The 26,710-nt window shown below is 40.4% G+C and overlaps 1 protein-coding gene across 10 annotated transcripts in view; it reads right to left on the reverse strand.

Annotated features, from left to right (window-relative positions):
• adgrl3.1 (adhesion G protein-coupled receptor L3.1) overlaps positions 1–25,791 on the reverse strand; it is a 125,131-nt gene extending 99,340 nt beyond the window's left edge. For 7 of the 10 annotated variants that reach the window (XM_069168075.1, XM_069168074.1, XM_069168070.1 and 4 more), the window contains exons 1-2: positions 25,142–25,790; positions 10,741–10,820 (exon numbers count right to left, since the gene is read on the reverse strand). The gene's annotated coding sequence lies outside the window, so the exon portion shown is untranslated. Of the gene's footprint in view, positions 1–10,740; positions 10,821–25,141 lie in introns of all 10 variants that reach the window. The other 3 variants (XM_069168068.1, XM_069168065.1, XM_069168071.1) reach the window with 2 other exon arrangements.
• Positions 25,792–26,710: the final 919 nt, after the last annotated feature.

A 26,710-nucleotide genomic window follows, 5' to 3' on the forward strand; every position in this document is an offset into this window, starting at 1 on the left:
TGTTTCCTTACAAAACTAAAACTGAGTACAAGAGAGGAATCTATTTGACACCTGTTTTGGCGGAATATTCTAATATTGTGTCATGGAAATGTATGTTAAACTTTAGAAAATGAAATAGCAGGTAAACCAAACCAGTTACTACAACACTGTTAGTTAAGGCTAGCCAAAGTCAAGTGTTTGTTATGTCACATAAATATGACACATTGCAGTAGTTACATCTAATCATAATGGAGGGAAAAATAGGGGCTAAAGGCTAACTACCCTTGTTAAGATGCTCTGTACATTGTCGCAACATATGATGTAATGATTTTATCTGACATCTATCCTGAGCTATAGATTTTTACAATTTTTTTCTGAGCTATTTAGTGTCATTGAAAAACCTATTTTAAAGCTTAAAACATTCATTAGATTGTGTAACAGACAGGGAAGTAGCTAAATGTGTTCATAAAGGAGAAGAAAAGTAACATCAGAAAAGCGAACGAGATGAGCTAAAATTTTAGATGATCTAAACATGGAGTGCAGCTGACAACCCTTTTTCTTCTGTTTAGCTTTAAACATTTCGGCAAAATGACCTTCAAACCCATTTTCTTAACTTCACTATTTCTATGGTAACTGTCTTCGTAGTGTAGTGTACTTAAAGGACAGCAAATTTCTCATCACGGCCATTCATTCCTGGTCAATGTCCATCTTCTAAGTATTGCTGGACAGTAAACTCTGACATGAAAAATTGGCTGGCTTTAAACAGTGCAGCAGGTGAGTGATGTTTTCCTGTCAGGCCTTACCCTAGCTGTATATGCGCTTACTGCAACAATGGTTCAGTATCAATGCAAATCCAGACACACCCGTATACTCTTGCAAATGTCAAACTGCAGCTTCTATACTAAAAAGCACTGGACAGACCACGTGAGGGTAAGAAAATCAAAAGTCAGATACAAGCGGCAACCAGTAGTGACGTCAGCCGTTATGAAGCCTCAAGTTTGGATGTTAGGACGAGCTGTGGAGGAGCGAGTGGTGGATGTGACTTGATCTGATTGGGGACTCATGGGCACGATGCCCCGCCCACCATTAGCGGATGATGTTATTATTTTCAAATGGACCACCAGAAAACGAATAAGGAAGAACTTTAGCTAACAATGCTATAATAACTTTTTATGAAATTAAGTAATGACTTTGTATTTCATGAGAGAAGTTGAATTGGAGGTTAAGGAGTCACAGGCTTTTTGCTGCCAAACCGTAGTGGCTGTCAGTGGTATTGCACATTATGGCACTTCTGCACTGGCCCCATTTTTTTCATTATATTACATTACATTTCATTTAGCTGATGCTTTTATCCAAAGCGACTTACAACACACCGATGGTACAACATCCGGAGCAATTTTTAAAAAAACTTAGGCATGTGGACAGGAGGAGGTGGGGATTGAACCACCAACCTTCCGATTAGTGTGCACCCCAGTCTACCGACTGAGCCACAGCCTCCCTCTTTCAGATCCAGAAGCTATGTCCACTTTTATTTACAGTCTGTGGTCAGACAGTAGACTCAGGGCTTGACAACTTTAAGTGCCCGTTAAAATAACAACCATAAAGATTTCTTTTTCGCTCTCTTTGGTGATAAGCAGAAATTGCAGCTGTGTTTTTAGACTTCACATCCCAGACAGTGTTGCCTGTGTGACGTCGGTCAGTTGGCAGGAGTCAGCAGCTGCATTAGATCCGCCTACCTTATCTGGGGTAACAAACACTGCTGGGTAATTGAAAACACATCACTAACTGTGTGCTGCTTGTGATTTTTCCCGGAAATGTCACCACAGAAATCCAACGCATTCAGTTTGTAACACTCCAACTACAAGGGCTTTAATCAGCGGGCCACAGGCTCAGTCACTATTGTACTACCTCATTCGTCGATAGAATAAAAATGTATTTAAATAAAAATCTTTGAGATTTTTTAATTTAATAATGGTTTGGCATTTTGATATAATACAGTAATCCTTCCCCAGTCATTTATTTTTTCTTCTAATTTCATAATTCTATTAGCTTTTCCGAGTTGGTATATTTGTATTAAATGCCACTGTAAACGCACATGTAGCATCAACCCAATTATCAGACTAAAGTAAAAACACTGCTTGACTTCATAACTTGTCAACTTGTCAAAGATAATGAAGCATATTTCTAGTACATTGACATAGAGGAGAGGTCCAGACTCAGTATATAACATGGTGGAAAAAAAACAGTTCAACATCTTTTATGGCTGAAAAAAGTCGCGTGATGTAAGAACATTTAGCTAATAAAAAAAGCAAAGAAAGAAAAAGAAAAAGAAATAATTAGATGCACAAAACAAACAACTGTGTCAAATGCAAATACACACATAAGCACACACTCATACATATGCACACACGCATGTGCTGCATTTCAATTCTGCATGGCAGTGCAGTTGAGTAACCCATGAGGGGGGAGCTAATGGCTTACAAAACTGCCTCTGATACAATCAATTATGTCAAGTAGAGATGCAGTGATTTTGATTCCACTGCCACTGCTGTTGTTTTCCTCCCTTTGATTCATCTGTCTTCTCCTTCATACCACCTTTTCTCTCCCCCCATCGCCATCTCCCTCTGTCACTGTGCTCTAAACCCAGTACTGTCACAATGAATCCGTCAAAGCCATGCCTTAAAGCCAGAGGCAGGCAGAGAGAGGCAGAGTTTGTGTTTGTGTTTGTGTGTGCGTGTGTGTGTGTGTGACTGTGTAGAAGAAGAAAAAGAGAGGGAGAAAGTTGTCCTGTACAGTATAGAGAACAGCCAGCTCAGCAGTGAATGATGCTGCATTAGAGAGGAGGCAGACAAACAGGCAGGATACGAGACTCATGGCCTCGATTCAAACCCTCATGAAAGGGCCAGGCTTGGTTAGCAGGAGAATACACTCAAATCTTCACATGTCCTCTTGTTTTCAGCGTCCATTTATCTTTTCTTGTTTTTTCCAGTTCTCTTCTCTCCCTCCATTTATTTTCATTGCTATCCTCCCTCCATCCAAACTTGTTTACTTCTTTGCTTTTAACTGTTCTTGTCTGTGCTACGTTTTTTGTTCTCATTACGTCTTTTCTCGAATGCTGCTTCCTCTGTCCTCACTATCATCTGCTATGTCAATCCACTTCCCCTCTGTTGCTCTGAAAAGAAGATTAAAAATGTTAACCTTTTTCAGGTGCTCTACTCATTGTTTTCCACCTCAAACCAACCTCGCATGAAAGAATTGTAGGGATTCTTGGGACCGAGATAATGAGCCTCCTACTCCTTTAATACTAGATCCCATGCACATGCAAACTTTCAAAGATTTGTTCAGAATCAGCAAGCTTCAAAAACGCTGTATCTTCCACTGATTCAGTTTGGGGGAAAAAAAGTGATTCCTGCATAAGACATTAAGACCAAACCTTTGCTTTTGCGTTACAGAGCAGATATGAACTGTGTGTATCAGAGTCTTGAAATATTTATTCAAAAAGGCCTGTCTGGGGTGCTTACTGGGCTGTTCATAATTTAATAATGCATAAGCACCAACACTGGTATATAAATATAAAAGGAAGCACTTAACGTTGGATTGTCTAACTGCTGGGAAAACGGCACTGAAAATACAGAGAGATCGACCTAAGAGACCAGTACATTCATTTGCAGACTGTCACCTTGACTTATGTGTAAGAAAATGCGCTGGTGGACACAAAGAGAAATTTCTTCCTTCAAATATCATAAAAAACATTGAACATTACAGTCTTTTTGAGTCGCTGTGATGGCAGTGCTGCTCAGAGCAGTGATATGTGTAAAATGTCTCATGACAGATGTCCACAGTGATATGGGAGTATTTGTCAGCAAACACTTTTGTTAGATATTACATTTCCACTTCTCTCCGGAAACAAAATCGAAAAATCTAAACTGAAGACGAGATTTTCTTCAAAGTTTAGTGGGATTCAAGAGGCACAGCGGTGGTTATTCAGTGCTAGACATGTACTTGGAACATTAATACATAAAAATCAAGACTTATGACTGTTCCCTGCTGGGCTCAGGCTGAGTGGTAGTTTTCAGCTCGCAGGGTAAAATGGTTTGCCATATCTTCTAGCTCTCATCAGTCGCATGGAGCAAGCTAAATCCTTTCTGTATTATCAAACATGTTTTGGCGTATTTCAACATCTATATAAATTGCATCAGGCACCCTTATAACGAGATACGATGGTATTTGAAATGCAAGCCTGAAAGAACCACTGTTCCGAGATTGCAGGGCAACGTGGTTATTTTCTGCACCAGCACAGACCACAACTGTTGCATTTTTGATAAGCTATATATCCATCACTTTTCCGAAACAGCGTAAAACTGATGATACAATGAGCTGCAGGAGGATGTATGGGCGGGGATTTTGAAGCAATCAGTGGGGACAGCAAAGGTAAACACAGTGCTAAATGTCAGCTATGGTGATTGCACTGCCACAATATCACCTCAGGCGGGAGACCCAAATAACCAAAATCAATAATCTAATCATTTCATATTCAAATCACGCAGGGTAGAGGTCTGGATCTTATTGCAATTTCATATCCCTGGTGTGCTGATGTATTCCAATCAACAAACCAGAGCAGGCAGATGCATTGAAAATAGAGTAATTCAACTGAGCTAGAAGGTGAATCACAATGAATGTTTATTATTTTCCGTGTCTTATTCAGAGATAATATGTAATATGCAAGTCTACAAATTATGTTCTTGTTGCTTCTGGCTTTCTTTATAGTACTATACATATATTCATTACACATTGTCATGGCAAAATTGAACGTTGTTAAAGCACGTTTTAAAGTCACATACGATATTTTATACCTCAGTAAGAAGAGAATAGTTTATTTTTTAGGGTATAGAGAAAGTCCAAATAAGAGAAAGGTCAAAAAAACGATGTTCACTCCTTGTTTCATCAATGCTTAATTGTGCCAGTGAGAAATATTTGATCAAAAATTCATCCTATGCTGCTCAGATCTCATATTCAGGTTGTAGCTAGAGGTCCTGAACATTGATTCTCTTTCAAAACTATAGTAATTCTGGATAGATTCAAGTTCTAAAAACATGAACTGAGTGTGAAGATTACATATGTGGGGTCTGCATCTTTCTTTACATGCAAACATGGAGCCTGTTTAAACCTCTATAATATTGGAAAAGAGAGATTCCTTTATTTGTAGATATATAGATGTGAAATGTGAAACGAGTGTTGCTTTTCCTTGAACATTAGCACAGCAACACACATGCTTTTAAAGAATCAACCAGAACAGTGAGATTACAACATTTGACCATGACATCTCCTACATTATTCATGATAATTCATTGTTGTGGATGTTTGCATGTTTTTAACGTTTTCATGCTTCCAAACATATCTGAATTAGCCAGGAAAAATTTTGTTAACACAAGCTTGTGATACTTCACTAATTAGTGATTTTATTGGAATCCATGCTGAAGCACCCAGATACAACAAATCTCTACAGCGTACGATAGGCATAATTGAACTGGTAAACAGACACATGGAGGGAAAACAGCTGTGAGTGCATCTGCTCAGCATCACACCGAGCCCGATGGAAATCTACATTCACAATATACTCCACCTTACACAATTAGCATCGGTTCATAAGCAGAACACCACAAATAGTAGAAGCATGAGGTAAGAATGAAGAGTGACAGTAACGGCCATAACTTGTTTTGTTTCTCACAGGCTCTTCACACAAATAAGATGGCTTATCCTTCCCGGGATACAGTCGGCTCTAAATAGCTGCTTTTTCCAAGTTGTTGACAAAGAGAATCTCTGGGGGCTATTCCCTCTTGTCAGGTGGGCGTGCGTGTGCTTGCGTGTGTGTGTGTGTGTGTGTGTGTGTGTGTGTGTGTGTGTGTGTGTGTGTGTGTGTGTGCGTGTGCATGTGTGTGTGTGTGTGTGCGCGCTTCTGCGTTGCACAGGGTGTATTGGGGGTTGTACTGTTGCACTCTGTGGCAATGTATTTGTGCTTGTACGCGGTGCACTTGTGGGTCTTTGTTTGTGCATTTACGTCACACTGCATGTGTTTGATCAGGTAAGTGTGTACGCGTGTGTCTTTGCTCCCTTGGTGCCATGTCTCGATCTTGGTAGGGAAGAAAGAGTGCATCAGGGAGAGACTGTTATCTTTAGCACAGTCAACAGGATATAACCACCAGACAACAGGCATTGTCTAATATCATACAACCAATGCAAGACCAACAGAATTTATTGCTACCGTCAATATTGCAGATACAGTAACACCACTTTCTGGAATAATAATCGAGAATGCCACACATTTGTTAGCTATGAAGTTATAAGCTTCATTTAGCCTGGCTCATTGACTAAGAAAGAACACATTCATGTTCGCATGAATGGCTCAGGGGGAGTAGCTGAGAGGAGAGAAGGCCGGACCACATTCACACATTAACACAGTCACACCTGGGAGCTGCACAGCACAGCCACACAGTCTCGCACTATTGGACACAGAGCTGCTCCACTGGAACAGTAAAAGGTTAAGTGCCCAGAGGTCGCAGCCCTGATGGTAGTTGTTGAGGGATTTAAACTGCCAGGATTTTCACAACTACTATACTACTCAGAATTTGAACCATGACCTTTGAGTCACAAGCTCATTTCCTCTGAGCCTATCTGTTACTGCAGGTCAATACGTGAATGGTGAGGCTAAATGTGGCGATGGTGTTCTGAGACAGTTTGGTGGCCTTCTGTCACACTTTTGCACTTATTATTGTTGATAGTTGTAAATGTTTGAAGGGACTGCAACTATTGATTTTTTTTTTTTTTTTTATCAGTTCGTCTGCAAAATGTGCTCTCCATTAATCACTTTGCCAATAAAAATTCAGAAAAATTTTACATGAATTCCCCACAGCTTATAAATAAAGATTAAAATTGTCTCTTTTATCGCATCAACAGTTGTTTACTAACATATATGGCAAAAAAAAGTGTTTCGTTCTCAATTGAAAAGCATGTTCAGCATTTTTTATTGAAAAATGACTGATTATCAAATGATCAAAGTAGATGCTAAATTATTTTATGTACACTGAAAAACCACATAATCAGTCCTCTAAGGAAACCGCGATCCGCAATAATTAATGCAAATTCAACCGATAAAATCTGAGGAAGCTTGCAATTTCGCCAAATTCCCATATTTTGTCCACACTAAGGTTATCAACGAACTCTGTTGAAAGCATGACAGCACAAAGTTAGCCTTTCCAAACAAAACTTGCTTTATCAACAAAAAATCACATTGACTGTCAGCAATGCTCTTCAACCTCTTATCATCACAGCAAATGACATGCCGGTTGACCGGAAGAACATACAGTATGTGTTCAATTACATGAGTTCTATAGACCTTTACAGTTGTAGATGTGGAAATATTTTGCATTAATGAACATAATTTAAAGCACTTATGTTTACAGAAGATGTTACAGTCACAGTCTGTTTTGTAAAGCAAAAGAATATTGTAATCTTGAGCCCTTAATTCAAGTTCAGAAAAATTTGAACTAAAATATTTCTATCCAACTATTTATGTGATGTACAGTATATTTATTATCATAGCACTGGATTCCATATGACTCTTTCTTTATTGGGTAGAATTTTGTTTGCTATATTTCTCCTGAAAAATCAAGCATTTTTTATAGCAACTATTACAAAAAACGTTGCAAGGTGCTGGAGGGAGTGATTAATCAACTAACTATTTAAAGTATTGATTAAATACACAAAACACATTTTCTAACATAAATATGTATGTGCCAATCACATGTTAAATGATCAAGCATTTTATGATGTGGTGCTGTTTCACTGCCACACATATATCAACAAACGTCCCCTTTATACTTACAATCAAACAAAAACTAAACACCTATATAGAACCATAGTTTTTTGAAGACAAAAATAATCTCACCTTTACTGTATGTTTAAAGCTCAGAACAGTGATCCAATTTTGGTATTTTCTAATAAATGATTGTTTATAATAATTCACTTGAACAGCAACAAAATCTGTGGACATTATCTTAAAATTCAATAATTTATAATATGAATTTACTGCCTCACCTTGATACACTGAGAGAACTCTATTCTCATTCCTCCATCAGGTCTAGTGTTTCAGAGACATCTGCTTCACGCCCAGCCCTGAATGTGGTGTATGTGGTGTATGTGGTGTGTGTGTGTGTGTGTGTGTGTGTGTGTGTGTGTGTGCTTCTGCGTTGCACAGGGTGTATTGGGGGTTGTGCTGTTGCACTCTGTGGCAATGTATTTGTGCTTGTACATGGTGTACTTGTGGGGTCTTTGTTTGTGCATTTACGTCACACTGCATGTGTTTCATCAGGTAAGTGTGTGTGTGTGTGTGTGTGTGTGTGTGTGTGTGTGTGTGTGTGTGTGTGTGTGTGTGTGTGTGTGTGTGTGTGTGTATGTGTGCGTGCGTGCGTATGCATGTGGATGTGTGGGGATCTTTGCATGAAGAGGGGCTGAGTCTAATTGCACAGGTCCATCTGCTGATTGTGGAAAACAGGCTTCCATCTTACAGACACAGATACAAACCAAAACACACTCGCAGACAACAGACAACACTCGCACACACACACACACACACACACACACACACACACACACACACACACACACACACACCACAAGTGCCTGCCTCAAAGCCTTCAACTTGGACCCTGAACAATCTGTAGCCGTTCTGTGGCAGCTGTGTGGACGACATTGACTGGTATGGGTTACAATATGGACTCTATTGTCTTAGGACAAAGGCCTCTCAACTCAAGGCAAAGGTCACACTATGAGACAATAAGGCTGTGTTCATGGGGGGTGACAACGAGGGGGAGAAGTGTGTGTGTGTGTGTGTGTGTGTGTGTGTGTGTGTGTGTGTGTGTGTGTGTGTGTGTGTGTGTGTGTGTAAGTGCATGTATGTGATCTTTTTTAATGACTTGCTCTCCTCTTGCGTGTGTTAGCTTTGGAGGTACATAAGCTTGTTAAGATTGTCACTTTTCTGTGCAACTTCAGACCTGGGCTTCAACCCTTGCTCACTTTGTTATGACTGAGTATATTGTGTACTCTTATGAATGCACCATGTCCAAGGAAGTTTTCATCTGCTCAAGTAGCCATGCATACTGTATGTGTACTGTACTGCCGTGTGACTCGCTTTACATGGAATCATTGGTTAACCAAAGAAACCTACACGGATTGTATTTCAATCTGCTCTCTCATTAGGAATGTGGTAAATGAAGGTTGTGTGTTTGTGCATGCGGAATGGGAAACACCTGTTTCACACAGAGAAAAAAAACACTTCCCCCATACGAAGAATGATATATCCCATTTCCTGTTGTTCTTTCTTCTCACTCATTGTTTCGGTGAAATAAAGACAAAACGTTGCCTCAATATCACAGAATTAGATTTCAAAGCAAGCATTCAGGGACATATGAGAGGCAAGGAAGGAAAGCATGCAGGGTGACTCAAACTGGTCAGGAAGTGCATTAAAATGTACCCACAAATTCCTGTACACCATATTCACATTAAACATTGTAACAACGCGGACAACAAGGTTACATTAAATGAATGAAAACTAAAAGAAATATGAATAAAATGTTTTAATGTAAAGCAAAAATGAAAACATCTGACCTAAAAGCCTTAATTATCAACTCTGCATGACAACCTCCAAACTAGCCCTCTTATTCACACAAATTATTTATTAAAGATTCTTGTCCCACACATGTCCTTGTGTGTTGCTTTTATTTTTCTTATCCAAGTGGTTGAATTCTTGAGTGAAATGACCTTGGCCATTAAATGGATAAAACTTAACTAACTACAAAGCAGACTGCCAAACCATACAGAAAGAGAGAGAGACAGAGAGAGCACGCACATTCATATTACTCTCAGCTGATTCAATCAATAAAGAAAAGGATCCCACATGAAAACATGACCTCAGGGTATTTATACAGCAAAGATGCAATATATTTCCCCTCTTAGTAAAAAACTGATGTCAACCGGGATACCCAGACCAGCTGTCAATACCCAAGAATTGCACGCTCCACTTTTGCCAATAAATTGAATGTGCAATTCATCAGCTCACCGTATTTCTAATTAAAAAGGAGCTCGTAAATTTGACATTTTACAGGTCCTGCTCAGCTTGTAAATACACTGTAAATAGGTTGTGGTGAGTGGCTTCATGGGCAGATGAAGGGTTGTGTTTCTGGTTACACTCCTGCGGATGCCTTCAATGAACAGCAAGCTGATTGCAAAATTAAAACTCAGTTTCTTTCTAAAGGGGCTAAATGTGCAAACTGACTTCACGCTACCAATTCTGTTCTATTCGGTTCTTTTCTGTCTTTTCCCATCTTATTGCATTCACTGCATATTGCCTGTTGTTCTGTATTTTGAAGCTCGGTCATATCTGATTGGATTAGCAGTTTCAGAGGACACATTTGTCGGGCCAATTAGAGCACTTCCTGGCACAGATGGAACCCTGAGATCTCCGGGGAGAACACTGGGTCATTTTTGGGCTCTAAAAAAGCTTTTTGCATACTGTAGACTCTGCAAAAACAACACACCAGGTGTGTGTGTATATTTGCGTGACTATCCCCCAGGCCAGAATAAGCCTGCTGTAAATAAAAATGAAATCTGAGTCAACATCCTCAGTTAAATGTTTAAAATTAGGAAAGGGTGAAATAGTGTGTATTGTAGCAAGTATGCATGAAATACAGGGACACATATCCTTACCTATTAGAGTGTGCTTTGCTCGTCAAAGTGAAATGAAACCGCAGAGAATCACATCTCAGTGGCAGCTGGATATCCAAGTCCTGAAGAGACGAGAGAGCAGAAATGGAGAGACACAAAGGAAGAGAGAGGGAGAGAGAGTGGGGGTTATTTGAGCTCAGTGAACTGAAGTCCCTGTCATTTTTCACAATAGAGACAGATAGCTCTAATATGTAGTGAACGTGGGGTGCAATGTGAATAATGGCCCCCTCCAGATTGTGTGAACAGCCATAACCCACTCAAACACAAGAACCAGACAGTTCGCAAGCCACTTCTGCTTGTGATTGCTTGTTTAGTGTTTGTGTGTCTGTGTGCCTGTCTACACATGCACGTGTGTGTGTGTGTGTGTGTGTGTGTGTGTGTGTGTGTGTGTGTGTGTGTGTGTGTGTGTGTGTGTGTGTGTGTGTGTGTGTGTGCGCGCGCGCTCTGCCTCGTAATGACCTCTTAAGTGTTAGGGTATCAAAGTCTATAATGGTCTATCTCAGTGCTCGCTGGCAGTTTACAGCTAAAAAGCTCTCTCAAGCCATGATAACTGGTTTATATGGGCGGCATTTCACTGCCAAATGCCAGAGACACCTTTCAGAAGGGGAAATTGTGAGCTCTGTATCTACAATGCAGAATGGCAGTTATTCGCAGTTAGAATGTCTCATATCTTTGTCTATTTGTGTCTTGTCTTCTTTTCCTATCTGCCTCTAAATCTTCCCATATTTCCATCACTGTATGTTTCACAATATTTATCTCCATCTCCCTCTCTCTCACTGGTTTTATCTTCTCTTGTCTTGTCTTTATTAAAAGACCCTTTCTGTTTCCAAATTGTATCTATCACCTCTTTCTTAATCCATTGCCTCCCCAACTTCTTTAAGAATAAACTTTGCAGCCGCAGCTCACCACGGTCAATCTCAGTGTGTGTGTGTGTGTGTGTGTGTGTGTGTGTGTGTGTGTGTGTGTGTGTGTGTGTGTGTGTGTGTGTGTTACCAGGGTGTATATTATTACTGACATTGCACATGGGGTTGTTGGCATGCCAGCTGCAGATTTGTGTGTGTGTGTGTGTGTGTGTGTGTGTGTGTGTGTGTGTGTGTGTGTGTGTGTGTGTGTGTGTGTGTGTGTGTGTGTGTGTGTGTGTGTGTGTGTGTGTGTGTGTGTGTGTGTGTGTTTTGCTGTGCCCTGGGAGGAAGCTGATGAAGCCAAGGAAATAGCATGTATTTGTTTGGCCTTGAATCTTCTTTTAAAGAGTATTTTTCTTAGTGCCATGCAAGATTTTCACAGGCACACAAAAACAAGTGCATGCACACACAAACATCCATACAGTGTCAGCCTGGACCTCTGTGGAGCTCTTGGGCAGGGCTGTGCAGTAATTGGGTCTATTAGCCAGTACAGGAGGCTATGAGCAATATCCTTATGGTTGGGTGAACAGAGACGGCAACAAAAGATGGATTCACTGTTCTGTGTTTCTCTACATGCATGTGTTCGCATGTATTTATTTGTATGCAGGCAAATGACTGTATACCCTCAATGTTCTATGTGTATGCGGACAATACAATGCAGGAGAATTTCCAGAGGCAACAGAGAATTGTTGAGTAATAAGTTAGATCATAAGCTCCCCCAACTATAAGGCACCTTCCTTCATGTCTCGCTTGTTTCTCTCAGAAGAAAGGTGGAAAAGAAAAGGGTTTGGATGCAGAATGACCAGCTTTGTATAAGTAGTTGAACTCAGCAGGGAATGAGATTTTTCATTAGGACTCATTTTTGTGAACAAGTAGAAAGAAGGGAAGACAAGATTAAAGATGCAGCCATTGCAGAAGTCCATTCATACATCAGCGGTGCACCACGGCTTTGTGTCACCCTTGAAAAGGGAATTCTTCATTAAATCCGAATTTTGTCCTCTTGTCAGCTGTCAGACGGCAACGATCAACACTTTTCCAAGGAACAATGTGTAAATACTACAACTAGCTGAAAAAAGTCTTTAGTTATGCCTATCAGCCCGGTATCCTTCGGAATTACATTCATAATCAAAGATGACAGTCTTCACAATCAATGTCCAGGGCTATCATTCCAACCGGGTATCACGGCAAAGCCTGTGATAGACTCGCCCGTCCACTAAAGCAAAATGTGTATTCTCATGCCTAGATAATCCAGGCATAACTACCGCATCCTTTCCTTTTGTCTACGGGCGTGTCTATTACACGCAGAGCTTTATTGTAAAGAAAAACATGCGCAAACCCACGTGCTTTGGGCTTGGAAGAAAAACAAGACCAAAAAAAAAAAAAAACATATTGTCGCCTTAGCGAGACTGTCAGTGACAGAAAGATGCACGTGCAACTCTCATACCGAGTTGAAATGAAGCGGTTGCACAGTTAATAAGTAAATAAATAGCAGTTACTGGATAAAACTGCAGTTCTACATGGTGGTTAAAGATAAGCTAGCGAGACACGTCTCATTTTGTAAATATCTTATTTGTTGCTACCAAATGCAACCATTTTGTTAACAATACTATCTTATGAATAATGTCTGTATTAATATTATTTGGCCAACTGTATGACTTCTGGTGTTCCCTTCTATAGGACATTGTACAAAAATTGATAGTTGGCGACCATCTTCAGAGAATAGTTAAGATTTACTGTCCGAGTACATATGAGGAGATAGATGCAAGATTTTGATCACATGAAGGTGAGAGGGTCGGAGACAGCGAACACTTACAGCAATTACAACGAGCTAAGAAGGTAAACTGGCCGTGAGGGTTTTGGTGCTTTAGCCTGCCTGAACAATGGATAGATTTTTTTTTTTTTTTTTTTAAGTCTCTTGGGTCAATGTCTTTCTGAAAAAAACAGAGTAGATGTCACATGATAGATGCTGCCCATTTTCCCACAGTGAAACAATGGTGTTTTCTATTACGAGAGGCAGTGGTTGTAATGCTGTCTCATGTCATCGCCATTATTCATCAGCCCTCTGTATGTAATTAGGATGACACTACAGTATGCTTTCATGATGGTTTGTCATGTATTACCCTTTGTAATTATGCCTCAGACAACAGATTGCGTTGTAACATATGAGGATTTGTGTGGATGGCAGTTGGTGGAGATTTATGCTGAATCTAAACAAGCCAAGGCCTTCCTTTAAAGGGTGGAGTCCCCTATATATTAATTTTAAAACCACAATTCTACCCCTGGGCTTCAACAAATTCAATATAGGCATGAAGAATATGGAGCAATAGTGTATATGGTCTACCCAGGCGTAAATTTAAAGACTCTTGTCTATGTGCCCTACATAAATCTTTGCAAGAGAGAGAGAAATAGAGAGAGAGGGGACGAGGAAGGGAGGTGTACATGATGAAACAAAATAACTGTTTGATTTGTCCGGTTATTGTGAACTGTTGAACTGTAATCAACTGTACTCAACCCTGGACAATGACATATTTCATTTCAATGGTGCACAGGCACACTTAGACATTCAGACACACAACATACATCATGATAACCATAAAAATAGCTTACTGTAATTGCTTGATATATGATTTTCCACAAAGATTGGTTCAAAAAGACTAAGTATCATTAATCAAAGGCTTTCCTCAATCTACAATAAAAACCCGAGACCAATACCCTCTCACTTTCATCTAGATGCACATGATGGATGCCCTCATCTATCATACGTATATACAGTATATACGGTCGGACCCAGAGCCAATCAGAGGGTTCAAAACCGATGTAAGCACACTGAAGGAAAAGACACATACAGTTTCTCACATGGTTAGAAAACAGACATGTGGTCCATGTAAGTTATTACTGCAGGCCCACAGGCCAGAGTGGTAGTCATCTGTCTTTGTGTGACACTATCAGGCTCCCTTGCAAAACACAGGTGGTAAAATTACTTTATTACAAAATGTGAAAGATAGTTTGGGGACAAATTGACGGGCGACGATTCACCACATTTGATCTAAAACTAGTTGGAATGTCCTCAACAGAAACTAAACCACACAGCGTATTTTCGAGTCACACATTGTGAATAAAAGTAGCCACAGTGCATTAATCACCAACCAGTCAAAGGGGATTTAACCTTAGGCAGAGTAAGGTGCTATATTTACACTCCAGACAAGGCTGGTCAGCTCGATAACATGAGGGGAAAACACAAAACAGTGCAAATGATATAGACATACATTATGAAGCTATTGAGCTCAACTATGTCTGCTAATATCTTTGTTCCATCAAGCATGACCATCTAGTCATCCTCGCCCTTTTTTAGTATATACCACACCAACAGCTTAGCTCCGGATCAATACTTCTTGGCACATATTCTCACTATCAAAGACTTGGAATGAAAATGGCATTCGATATCAGTCAGGATCACAGCTGTGCCACAGAACAGGCACAATAAATGAAAAATATATATTTTTTTTTCTTTTTATTTACCATCAAGTGACCAGTCCCTTCAAAGCATTTCAAAGTCAGATCTTTCAGCCTAGTTTATACTGAAAAGAACCAGATGAGCAAGGAGTGGAAGATGTATGTAATGCAGTTAAAGTAAAAGCCCAGTAAGCAGGAAATTTAAGAGGGGCCTGGGGATGATGGTATTACAGCAGACGCTGATTGTGGACAATCTGCTGAAGAAGGAAAAGATATGGAAAATATCATTGGATGCAGAGTGGTGGATATAAGAGGCAAGCAAACTCTTGAAAGCTGGAGAAAAAAGATGAATTGCAGCCCATTAAAGTCCTTGCCTGACACTGATGGCATTGATTAAACCCCTAAAAACTCTTCTTTGTTTATCAAAATAACATATTTAGTCATTTTTTTCCAAAATGAAAAAAATCCCCTAAAGACTTTAAGTGGATTATATGTAACTTGACACCTTCTGCTTCATTCAGTATGTGTATATGAGAATATGCAAATAGTCCCCGCCCCTATCTCTACCCACCCCTCCGCCTCTCTCCTACAGCTCCAGCTGGCAGCTCGATGCTAAGGAAAGCCACACCCTACAAGTTGCTGGTTTGGTTCCTGAGGTTTGTGGCAGAGCTGCAACCTCTGGAGCTGAAAAATGAAGCCAACGCAAACTGCTATAAATTGTACTTACTTGAGTGGCCACTTGAGGCTGGCGCCAAAAGTGAATCAGTCCCAGTAGACCCCAATGATAAAATGCTTAACTGTACAGCAAATATAAACATGAGAGCCTGAAAAAAAAAAGGTTTTGGTATCTGTAGCTAATTTCCCAATTCATGACCCCAGCGCAGGGGTAAACTCAGTAAAGGACATATCCGCACAAGGCCTGAAAGAAACTTATACAACTCACTCGATTTAATTGTATTGAAGTTTTGCATGATTTCGTACAGGCCAGCTTTGAGTGACAGGTAGTATCTGCAGAGATGGCTAGGCTGCCTGCAGATTTCAGCCGTAAACTATCAGCCAGAGCCACATAGATAGAGAGGTTTTTCCACATATGGTATTATGGGTCCTGGGTGATCTGATCACAACTGCACAGCTATAATACGTCTCAAGTGACCACTTGTGATTGTATCTCACTTCACTGCTCTATTTGTAAATGAACACGTACATTACGTAAATATACACGTAAACAAGCTCATGAACAACATGAACATCCTTACTCATTGCAGCCTCCTTTTAAGGCACCATCTACCAGAAATGTATGATGTATAACAAAAGAATAGTTAATATTAATAAATCACAACCTGAATGGCTGCTCGACCTGTTTGGTTCAAGTTCAGAATATTGAATTATTCCAGTGGGTTTGAGAGTGTAGGGCTCACAGGGGATCAATGAAGTGTGCAGAGGGCGGTGGCTTCTCCACAGCTGTGGTTCTAATGTGTGTCAAAAACAGATGACGTAAGCTAAAAGAAGGACGTTTTAGTAAAACATGCATCAAGTACTGTGTGTTATTCATCACTAAACAGCTGCTTAATAGCCAGGAGTTTGCAGTGACTCTCCCCTGCTTTCTGTATAGTTCAGCTGAATTTGATAGAAACCCAAAGGAGATTTTTTTTTTATCTGGTAACAAAAAAATAAAAGAAGAGCAGACAGAGATCTTCAGGTGTAAGAACTGTTTGAGTGTAGGGGAAAAAAACGTCAAAAACTCTATGAACTGTGATGTGACGGTAACGCGTGGAAGCACCAGGACAGATACAAACACTGGCATTGAATATTTTATTGCTTATTGAGACAACATCTGAATAAGAGCAAAAATGGCATTACCCATGACATTGAACAATGACATCACCCATTGTTTATCGCTTATTCAGATGTCTGAATAGGCACTCGGTGATGTCTAGGAAGCTACATCCCCTTTTTTATATACAGTCTATGTAAGAAACTCTGGCTGTCTGAATCCATGCTTTACAACATGGAAATGATCATTCATGGTTTTGACTGCTTATTTGTCCTCTGATATGACGAGCGGCATATAACAAACACTAAGGACATGTTAAGAAGGGTAAAAACTTGTTTTTAAATGTAGATGGTCTTTAACAATATGCACAATCTACAATTATTGAAATGTGTAACAACATGTAGCTGTTAGTGGAAGTAAACAGTAAAACAATCAAACCAGAAATCCCCTTCCATTGTCTCAGCCACTGAACCCAGGCCTTTATGTGCAGCACTGAATCCGTCTTTAAACAATCCTACATTTTCAAACCCTGCTGCAGTTTCCTCCATTGATAAGAAATGCTGCGTTATACCACTGCACTAAGAGATGTATGCCTCCAGCCCTGTGATGACCTCATTGTTCATTGCCCCATAATTCAAATCTGATCCGCTGTGTTGCATCACATTGTGTATGACTCACTTCCATGCACCCCATTCTCTAAACAAGCGAGGCCTCCACAGCACGCCATAGTCAACCGCACAACCAACACAGAAAAGAACTTCCCATCAATACTGTGGTGACTGACTTAACACTTAACAGGCACAGCAGCACTGTTTAAATGGAGTGAACTGGGAAGAGGAGAGGAGGGGCTGAGTGCTATTGTAAATGATTTCCTGCAGAGACCAAAATAATCATCAGACCTTTGAGTGAGCTTCACTCTGGGTTTGTACACTGATTCTCTATTCAGGTCCCTAATGGCACTGTGTGTCACTAAATATACAGCTGCGGGCAGTATCTACGTATACCTCTGTGTGAGTGCGTGAGCTTATACATGTGTGTTAGCATACAAGTGTTAATATGCGTGTGTGACAGTGGTGCTAGTTGATGTGTACATTAGTGTGTGTTCAGATTATGTGTGGAAAGAAATGCATGCGTGTGCTCGTGTGTTTCTATCAACTGGTGACAGCTTTGAGTGGGGCGCGAGGAGGTGAAGGGCACGGATGTGTATACTGGGAGGACAATTGTTTTTCTTCTATGTGAAAGAGGATAACAATTTCTGACTGAATAAGACGTTTAAAGAGAATTATGGAATTATGGGCTGTGGTCACAGTAGCTACAAAAGGAGCTACTTGACCATGTACAGTCATGTGAAAAAAAAAAAATGGATGTCGTGATAATTTGTGGCTTTTTGGATAACAAATAATGTGACCTTTCGATGCAGCGCCTACAGATAAAGGTATACTCGAAAAATTAGCTTTTTCACGCTGGGAAAAATATCAATAGAATAATCAGGAGTGCCTCCAAGGGTTTTTGGGCCCTGTAAAAAGATATAAAAATGGGCCCAACCACGCCAGGAGGCTTCAACCCTGAAAATATAACACTGAGCAGACAAGCATGCAACATTCTGAGAATTTACGATTAGATGTAAGACTGATACCCGGAATACAAATTTGTGAAAAAGGCCATCGTTTACAATTTAAATGTCATTTTAATGGTACAATTCTTGAATAAAAGAAATCTCAACATTAATGAATAAATTGAAGTACATGTAACTTGAATATGCATTTACCAATTCAATTGACATTAATTCCCATTACCATCGACTGAATAATTTAACAAAGAAAATAATAAAATCAGCAGATTTCTGAATTAGGTAAACCCAGAAAGTGGAAAATAAGCAGTTGTAAAACTCCAGCATGCAGTGCAGACCATATTATGTCATTTTTTGTCCCATACAACAATCGTAACGTGGAAAAATAATTACAGTGCTTGAATTCTTATCATTGAAAATTATTTCATTATTTTCCTTTTTTTTTTTTTTCTTTCTCAATAATGAAATAATGAAATAAATTACCCCCCTGCAATTATTACAACAGACATGTCATTCAACACATTGCTGCTGATTCAGCGGTAGGGACACAGAGACAGGGAGACAGGGTTGCTGATCCTGGAGCTGCATCTGTTGGGCTTGGCACTAGGCAGGGGCAAGGACGACTGATTTAGTAGGAGTAGCTTGCTAAAAGTTTGCCTGCACTGATTAAATGTCGGCTAAGAGAGGAGTGAAACGTAAACACTGTGAGGATACTGAGTAACTTATGTTAGGGGAGCAAGTCTTTTTCACTGTGAACTAAGGTAGCAGGATAATTACTACCAGTCATGGACTACACACAATCGCCATTTCTTTTCTCTGTCCTGTCTGTCTTTTCTTTCTCCTCATTTTCTGAAGCCAAAATAATTTTCTTTAGGAAGCTGTGACATGACGATGGGCAGCATCAGCCCTCACTCTGCTCAATTCGCTGCATCTAGAGATGAATCCAAAGGTAGGGGCAGACTAACTTTCTTGCGCCTTTTGTAAGGGGTTAGAAGGACCCCAGAGGGCCTCAACTATTTGTTTCTTTTATACAAAGTTCAGTCTCTCATCCAATTTATTACACCACTTTTATTGAATATAAATATATAAAAAATATATATAAATCTAAAAAAAATTGCAAACAAACCTTTCAGTCAAGGCTTGTCAAGGCCCTCCCACATTGGGGCCGTGGGTGGTCAGTTCCACTTCCCCCACCACTATGATGACCTTGGATATTAAAATTCTTGTGGAAAAAGTAAGAACACCTGTGGCTTGTAAATGTTTGAGAGTTTGACCAGGCCCTTATAACCCTGCATTTCTTATTTTTGAGCCATTCCCCACTAATGTGCTGAGGATCATTATGCTGTTGAAAGGTCCACTTCCATTTCAACTTAAATTTTTGGACAGATGGCCTCACAATATCTTCAAGCACACTTTGATATGATGCAGAATTCAAAGTTGAATCAATGACAGCAAGCTGCCCAGTCCCTGAGGCAGCGTAGCCGCATAGCAACCTGAAAAGCTGTCTTTGGTCTGCGCCAAGCATGTCTAATACTACTGAGGCTAAACAACTTCTGATTCATCTGTAAAGAGCACATGATTTCAAAAGGCTCCTCTGTGACTATGTTCATTAGAAAACTGTAGTTTTGCTCTCATGTTCTTTTTGGACCGCAGAGAGTTTTTCCTGGCACTCCTCACATGCAGGTCAAATTTGTGCATTCTCTATCTGATAGCAGAAACATGAACTTTGACACAAACAGCTGAAAGCGTTACCTGCAGATCCTGAAATACAATTTTGGGATCCTTGGAAACTTCTTTTTGTATGTAACTTTCTGCTGTTGGGCTGAATTTGTTGGGGTAGCCAAGCCTGGGCAAGTTGGCAGTTTTTTAAATCTACACCACTTGTAGATGATTTTCCTCGTAGTGGAATAATTTTGTCCTAATAATTTGATATCTATTAAAATACCTTTCCAGACTCATAGATGTTTAAAACTTTTTCTTCTGAAGACCTCAGAGAACTCTTCAGCTCTTTGCATGAGGTCACCCCACACTTCAATAGCAAAGAGAACAGATGTCGGAAGTTTACCTGTCACTCCGTAAGGAGGTTCAAATCATTGGCACCTAATGTGGAACCTCTGATTCTAATTTGATGAAGGTGATAAATGCAGAATTGTATTTACCACGTGACATTGTTTTTTTCTAATTTATTTCAACTGTGAAAATAATGTGTCATTTGTTTGAGAATATCATCTTTAGACACTGTTTCATGTTTTCTTTTACAAATATGATGGAAAAAAAATCAACCGTTTCCTTGTGCCTGTATTTCATTTTCATATAGCTGTGGTGAAGTCCATATGTAGAAAAAAGCAAAATAAGGCCGTAAACACAAATGCTGAGACTCTGTTTTGTTTGACAGCAAAGATTTTGACTTGCAGCATCTCCAAAGTTATGGTAAACTGTGCACTCCACAGACAGGTTAACAGCAAAAGTTTGAAAACATCTTCCACAGATTGTTACCTGGAATAATTGTAAAAAAAATTTTTTTTTTTAAAAAGACATGAATGTACCTTTTCACAGCCTCCTCACTCCACTTCAGATTAGCAGAATGATAACCATTTTCACTTTATACAACCCTCTTCAAGACACATTTAGTGGGTAGAATCAGTAAGGCCATGGTAAATGAAATTCAATCATGACAACATAAAAGTTGGACATGCCATAAATTCAGGGCTGCCTAAACAAATGAAAGAGAGTCTGGTCAACTGGTCATAGAAAAATGAATAAAAGTCAGTCTTAAAAAGGTTATTGTGACATCTGAATTGATACTATCCACTTAAGCCCCTGAAATTGAGCACTTAAAAAGAAAGTCAGCAAGATGGTAAAGTATAAGCTGTCAATGTGTTTTGGTTATTTTAAAAGACAATTAGTGGACAATGTAAAACATTCAAAGAGCCACAAAAAAACACAATTTGAATATCATTATTAATGGCTACTTAGCTGATTGATTCCTCAATCAAATGTATGTTGTGTGAGGCATTTAATGACTGAAGGCCCTTAGTCTTGTTTAATTTGTACGTAAAAAAAACTTTGATTAAAAACAAAATGCCATCAAACCTTTGAGGTGTTTTCACCCTTGTTCAACAGCTTAGCTTTTGCTACTTGAAGCTGTGTTTTCAGGAGAAAGCAGAAAATCATCATAATTTAGAGGCTGGAACTACTGAAAGTCATGTTTGTCAATTTTGTTGGAAGAATAAGATGTTGACTCAAAATCATGCTGATTAATTTCTGTCAATCCACTCATCAATTACTCAACTATTGATTTCAGCTTTCATTATTAGACAAAATCTGAAGACAGTGGTTACAGTGACCCATCTGTGTCATCTTGTTTTTGGTCTACGCTATTGGCTGATTTAGTATCACAGCCCTGCTGATGTTGTTTAATGGCACAATTGCATTATACTGCTAAACAATACCCATTGAGCAGGATTACAAAATCTATCACTTTTAGCACCACAGAAACAGACAGGCCAACAGTGTAGATTTCCTTCTATCAGCCTACAAAACACAAACCTATAATAAGCTGTGGTGGTTCGAGCAGAAAGCCTTCTAATAGTTCCATAGTTAAGAAGAATAAAACATCTACCTCTGGAGGGCTATTCTAGTTGAGGCCATAGGAGCAATGAGTCAGTGAATGCCCCGAGATCTGACAGCCGGTCGTCTGCTGCTGGTTTTCCCTTTCCAAGACATATATCTAATCAGGTAGCAAAGTAACTGTGTAGTCCTCTCGCGTGGTGAACCTCTAAAAGAGTTGAATGAAATCCGAGGCGAGTTTCACACATTAAGAGAGGTGGACTGAGCTGATCGCTCCAGTCAACGGTGGTAAATGCAGGGAGCCGGGGTTATTCTTTGAGGGAAGGCAAGGGTAGGAGGAAGGATGTGTTAACACATGACAGAGTGTTTTAGGTGGAGGAAGAAGACAAGCAAGTATCTGGGCTCATTATTTCAATACGGGAGAGAGATGTCGTCTTGTGCAGGAAGGGGCTTTTGAATTAGGTTAAGCTCGGCACACAAAGTGGGGTTGAGACTAGGAATGTGAATCATCATCGCATTAGGAAATAGTGCAGTGAAATCCTACATTCTCATTGAAACGTAACATTATCATTGCAGCATTAAAATTCGTTGTTCTTTTTACAGCTTCAGCCACCAGAGTGACAGTTGGTTGTCCCTGAGCATAATAAACACCACCTTCTGCTTATCTACAAGGCTTTTTGACAAACTTTTACCTTGCCATGCATAAATTAACAAAATGCAGAACTGGGTCCAACGAACTGCAAATTCTTCAGGAAACACTTATTAGAATGGTTCCAGGGAACTCAGCCCCTGGGTTCAATGTGCCCACTAAACAGAATTAATTTCTCAAGTGCTTAAGTTGGACTCTCTAACAACCCCTGACAATATAGAAACTTCAGTAACAAGCATAAACTCATTGCTAAACTGATTATACGCCTGCTTGTCTTAATATTCATGTGTGTATATGTCTGTTGCTTTCTGTCTGCAATGGATCATGCTGTCTGCCAAGGTTTATTTTCATTATATCGAGGTTTCAATGCGAGCACAAGACGTATAACATACGATCCCCTATGTAAATTACAGGCAGCTTCCATTACAGGGTTAGATATTGTTATTGGAGCCACCCAAATCTAAACCAAATATTGTGTTACATTACGCAGCTCCAAACAAAGAAAGTCAGGCCTTGGTCAACCAAGCAGAACAACCCGAATTAGTACCATCCTAATTCATACCCCGTGTTCCCCCAGCAAGGAGCTTTGCCTGTCTTGTGCATCATAACAGAAAAGAATCAGTGACCTAATTAAAGGAAGACAGACAGACATACAGTCAGCAGAATGCTTGATCGCTGCTGTTGCACATTACACAGCTTCAGGTGATCCACAACATGCATGCTGTACGAGTGCCATTACTGAACGTGACCCGAGATGCTCTTTGACAAGCGTTGGATTCACCGTGGGTTGCCTGACAGACATCCTGTGGCTTTCTCTAGAGAAGCGATCAAAGCCTGTCAGAAAACTAAACCAAAAACATCCACTATCGCTGGCGGAAGTTTGGACAGAAAAACCCAAATACAATAGAGGCTCCATCTTTTTCCACTGTTTAAATCAAATTGTGAAGACTTGTCAGACACCTACAACCAAAAGCAGCAGGATTTGGACACTGAATTTTCAATAACTAAATCATTTCAATTCAATAATCAGTACATAAATGAAACCATGGAACTGTAGGGCCCACTTAGTTTCAAACAGATTTAGAGATATTCATATCATCCACAAACATAATAATCTCCTTGGAGTCGGGCCTGTCTTTAAACACATGCTGTCAAAATGGCAGCCAAGCAAATCTATGTAAAAAATTGTCTCCAGTATAGACACACAGCTAACTGCCTACACTGACTGTTCCCAAACTGCCCGTGGGTTCCTTAGATAAACCTTTCTTAGCTGCAGCACTGAGTCAACATATTGTCAACCACTCCAACCTACATCCACCCTTTCATCACAAGGAGCACAGAGATCCACACAGAGTTTGCTCAGAATGTCTTTGCTGATAGCCCTTTGGATGTTGAGAGTACAGTGATTCAAAAGGGCCAACCCACGGCCACCCAAGCAGACAGTCAGCAAATGACTATTGAGGGGTGCTTAAATTGCCAGATATTTGCAATTATGTGTGAGGCAGACCACTTGTGATTAACAATGTAGGTAATCATCAGTGTGGATTTAAAAAAAGATTAGGCTATGTGAGTATTTCCTTATCTATTTATTACTAAGAGTAGCCTACACATCTGTGGTCTACACCAATCAGAAGCAGGTTACTATTTTCAGTTTGAGCCCAGATCGAAGGCTTGTGCCACCTTCAGTAGTTTTCAGTTTCACATCAAGGTCATCTGCAACCCCGGCCGCCTCCTCTGTAAATAAGAGCCATGGCTTTCACTCATGAGTCCGCATGATTGACGTATCCTGGGGTGCACTGGCCTGCTGGATACTCCTTTTCTTACAGAGCCGCTGGATTTACTCCGGATTTTAGACTGCGGTTCACAAGCCGGCACGCTCCCTAATAAGCCATGCCAATACACTCAAATGACAACCAGGCAAAACAGAAGGTAAACCTGAGGAAGTGAACACTTTGTCTATCTGTCATCCATCATGCCAAAGCATGTGATTTGTCAATGTGCCCTGCAGTGAGTCAGATAGATGCGGCTACAGAATGATAATTATGTGTACATCCTGGTCGAGACGCCGTCATGAGATAATGTGATTGCATTGATTATGTTCCGGAGAGGTAATAGGTATCATCGCTTATTACTTCGCCTCAGCGACGTCTCTTATCCGAGCGACGCCCATGCAGACGCAAGCCGCGGGACCATCATCTGTTCAAATACGGGAAACTATGTTACATTTTACCCCCTCGTCCATTAAGGCCAGTTTCCGCGCCCCTTAAGTACAATAATCGCAGGCCACATTCCCATGGGCATCCGTGAGAACCAAAGTCGGCGCTGCCATACAGCGTTCACAGAATCTCAGTGACAAACACAGGTTGACATACAGCCAAAAGGCTTAACGTCGTTCACCGGTGATGTCAGAAATATTATAGGTAGCCTATATAATTCGTGTATAAAAGAGCGGGTTCAGTTCTTACCGTTTCACCAGGCGCAGCGATATAGGCGCATACAGCTATAGCCTCCACATCCAGCGCAGTCAGGAATAACCTTTTCTGCGTTCTGTCACAGTCACCACAACGATAGATATATATCTTTCCAGTCGATCAATTTCAGCTGGATGGTGCCTCGACCCCGGCTCTACAGTTGATTCTTGCTGCTGCAAAACGACGTGGGCAAGTCTTCTCGAAAGAGAGGATGGAAATATAGCTGAGGGTATAATAAACCAATAGCTGCGTGCTTAGTATCCCGATCAGCGCTCACACAAGAGGAGGTATCGCATCCGTCCAAATGTACTAAGTCCAGTGGAGTGCTGGAGGAGGACAGAGGCGGTTCTCTCTCTCTCTCTCTCTCTCTCTCTCTCTCTCTCTCCTTCTCTATCCGTCTGTTTGTATCCCTTCCTTCCTCCCTCCTTTCCTCTCTCTCTCTCTCTCTTTATCTTTGTCGGCTGCCTTTATGTTCTTACTGACTTCTGCCGAAGTCCACAGGCGCAGAGCGCAGCGGAGCAGAGGACCGTGGTCAACACAGACAGGGGTCAGAAATGACAAACCAATTTGGAGGCGCGGTGAATGCTCGGTTGATCAGAGCGCAGCCCGGCGAGAGGAGCGTTGCAGGCGGGCGGGGAGCACAGGGTGGGTGGAGGGCTGGGGAGAGGGTGATGATTCCTGCCTGGGGGATGCAGGGAGAGAAAGAGGGAAAGATGAAGTGGGGTGTCTGTTGGAAAACACGGAACTGGATCTGGCTTCTAAATCTCTGGACCGAGGGCTCCACCTGCCGTGTGAAAACACAGGGGTTGCAAAAGTTTTCAAGGCAAGGGCGGTTAACATAGGCTACCACATTAGACTGCCTCACTAGACAACTCTGGAAGCTCAGAGAAGTATTTTGTCACATGACTATGATTGAATTTGATAACTGTGGTACGGCATTGGAACCGTATCATTAACATTCTCAGCTAAAGAGGAACAAAAGAGAAAGCACAGTCCTCGTTTAGGATAGTCAAGCTCTGGAGCCCATTTAATGATTTGTTTTGGTACCCGACCCCATTCTCGGTTATAAATAATCTGAAATTAACTGTAGACGTTGTACAACAATTCAGCCTGCGGTTTGCCCCGTGGCCGTGTTCTGGGCAAAGCCATGGAGAAGACAACAAACCCAGCGCTGATCAAAATCAAACTGAGACAAAGTCGAAAGATAATATTCAGTTGATTCAATTGAAAAAAAAATGTTGTGGGGCCTATATCATTAAGCAAATAGGACGTAGGATATATGCGCAAGTAAACACTATTTAAATACACTGGCGTTATTATAGGCTATAATAATAATAATAATAATAATAATAATAATAATAATAATAATAATGTTACATTTAATTAGTAAATCATCAGGTAAAAATGGGAGATCCGCATAGTTTCCAAATAGTTTTAATTTTATCACCAGGAAGTGGATTGGACTTTAGAACTTAGGCTACTTTACTTGGCTGTCCCTTTCCAATTCATAAGCATGATTTGCAGTGAGCCCCATTGAAATGTGTTACAGGATTACTGTGGGCT

The sequence above is a fragment of the Embiotoca jacksoni genome, unplaced genomic scaffold (genome assembly GCF_022577435.1).
Source record: "Embiotoca jacksoni isolate LCO1_2020_lvr unplaced genomic scaffold, fEmbJac1.0.p SCAF_4, whole genome shotgun sequence".
Lineage (NCBI taxonomy): Eukaryota > Metazoa > Chordata > Actinopteri > Embiotocidae > Embiotoca > Embiotoca jacksoni.